A 2,687-nucleotide genomic window follows, 5' to 3' on the forward strand; every position below is an offset into this window, starting at 1 on the left:
CCCCCCCAAACTCCCCGTACCAGGCCGCGGGCGGAGCCAGGCCCGGCTGCGGTCCTCGAGTTCGCTGGAAGCCGTAGGCCGCGCAGGTCGAGCCGGGCAGGCGCCGCAGGAAAAGCCCCGCCCTTCGTGCTTCTCTTCCTCCTGAAGGGGGCTCGGTGACAGCGGGAGCGAGCGGCCGAGCGCGCACCAGCCCCAGGCGGCGGCAGCCCCGGCAGGGTCCGTCCCCCCGCGGACACGCGGCTCCTCGGACCCCGCTGCTCAGAGGCCCGCGCTGGGGCGGCGGCGGCGGCGGCGTCGGGGGCAGCTGGGGGGCCCCGCATCCATAGTGCTCCGGGAGGGGGTCAAGGGGGAGGGAGGGAGGAGGAGGGAGCGACACCGGGACCAGGAAACCACCGAGAGAGCGACAACAGGACTTGCCGAACCCAGCGGAGGCGGAGCCGCTTCTGAATCACCACGGCGGTGGCGACTCCCACAGCCAGCCACCTGGGGCGCTGCGGTGACTCGCTCCTACCCGCCCGCACACTTCTCGATCCACCAACCACAGAGCCAATCCGCGAGCGACCCGAACTGCGTTTGCTATCTCCGCCTGCGCGGAATTGTACCTACTCTTGCTTCTCCTGTTTATTTCCTGGCTTTTCCCTTCTGAGCAGTCTCCAGCTAGTCCTTCTCCATGGTTTTACTCTGCGCTTATTTGTACCGTGGGCTTTGTTTTTCTTTTCTTTTTGCATTTCAGGAAAAAAATGAGAGAGGCCTGCGGCATGGGTAGCGAAAAAGGAAAGGAAAAAAAAAAAGAAGAAAGTGTGGGAAAGAGTCATTCAAAAAAGTCAATCCAACATTTATTAAGCTCCTACTACTTGCCTGGCACCGTGCTAAATGCTGGGAATAGAAAAAGAGACAAAAGATAACCCTTGCCCTAAAAGAGTTTACAGTCTAATGGGAGAGTTTACATGCAAACAAATATATACAAAGCAATATACAAACAGGATAAATCGGAAATAACTGAGGATGAAAAGGGACTGGAAAAGGCATCGTATAAAAATGGGCTTTCAGATGTCATTCAGTTTTTTTATTCAGAGAGCAGAATACCAAAAGGGAGCATAAACAGGTAAGCTTTGGAAGCTACCGGTTGAATTCATTATACACTTAAAAAAAGCAAGCAGAACATGAGAACCTCAGTTGCATGTACGATCTTTTTCTGTTTTGCTCTGTGTATAGAAATACCCAGGGTTTTTTTGTATGTTGTAATGTTTATTTTTTTTTATTAAAAATGTCCATATTGTTCATTTTTGTTAGTAATCATGTAAAACCAAAACATAAACCCAAATAAACAGTTTAAAGATCGTATGCCTTCATCTGCATTCTGACTCCAACTGTTCTTTCTCTGGAGATGGATAAACATTCTTTGTCCTAAGTTCTTCAGATTTGTCCTGGATCTTTGTATTGCTGAGAGTAGTCAAGTCTATCACAGTTGATTATTTGATAATATTGCTGTTATTGTGTATAATATTTTCCTGGTTCTGCTTATTTCACTCTGCATCAGTCCATAAAGGTCTTTCCAGCTCTTTCTGAAATCATCTTGTTTATCATTTCTTATAGCACAATAGTATTTCATTACCATCATATATCACAATTTGTTCAGTCATTCCCCAATTGACTCACATTCCTTCAGTTTACAATTCTTTGCCTCCACAAAAAGAACAGCTATATTTTTGTACAAGTAGGTCTTTTCCCCTTAAAAATCCCCATTTTATTTGGTTAAAATTTTTTAAGAAATTGAAAAAGAAAGACTAGCAGAACATCTTTGTAAATTACAAGTTAATTTGTAATACTTTTTAAAAGCAAGCTTTAGGTAATTGAAATCTTCAGCTTCATATAGAATCCTATTTTTCTGTTCTTCATAGATATGGAAATGTTCATTTATTTGGTGTTTGTTAAGTTTGGAATAATTTTGTTTTAAGTCTTCCTCTGCTGCTTCCCTATTCCTAGTTCTCTCCCTTTCCCTTCTCAGCTCTTCTCTCCACAGGGACCAATAGGGTTTTTTCAATATATTTTCTTTCCAAAATCTGGCTCCCCTGTCTGGCAAGGTGATTAATTAGAACCTGTCTTTCTCAGTGACAGAAGGGAAAATTTAAGAAAAGCTCCTTAATTTTGTCCTCACTATGCCCACATACACACACTAAAGTGCCAGTTCTAAATCAAAAATCTCACCAAACTGGCTCATGCAGTGCTGTGCAAGCAAACTTTACCCTCAGTCTTGAGCATGGAAAAAGATCCATATGCCAGAATGTGGAACTACATGCATTATTTTTTTTCAAAAGCCTTTTGCTTTACTCTCATTAAGAACAATCATCTACTCAAAGGAACTTGATGTACTTTAGTATGTTCTAATTGGAATATGTAATGATGCCTCCCTTTAATTTAAAAAAGAATAGAATATTATCACAATTAACCCTATAGAATCTTAAGATTTGTAAGAGGGGTTAGATGGCCAGTCCCTTCATTTTACAAAATGAGTAAATTGACTTCTGTGGTGACACCGACTGTATGAAGCATAGCTGGGATTCCACCTGAGGTGCTGCTTGAAGGCAGGATGATTTCATTTTTGTCATTGTATCCCTGGCAGCTGTCACAGTGCCTTCATTGTTGGTACTCCATATATGTTCATTGAGTTTAAAAGCACTAAGCTA

This window comes from Gracilinanus agilis, chromosome 2, assembly GCF_016433145.1.
Source record: "Gracilinanus agilis isolate LMUSP501 chromosome 2, AgileGrace, whole genome shotgun sequence".
NCBI lineage: Eukaryota > Metazoa > Chordata > Mammalia > Didelphimorphia > Didelphidae > Gracilinanus > Gracilinanus agilis.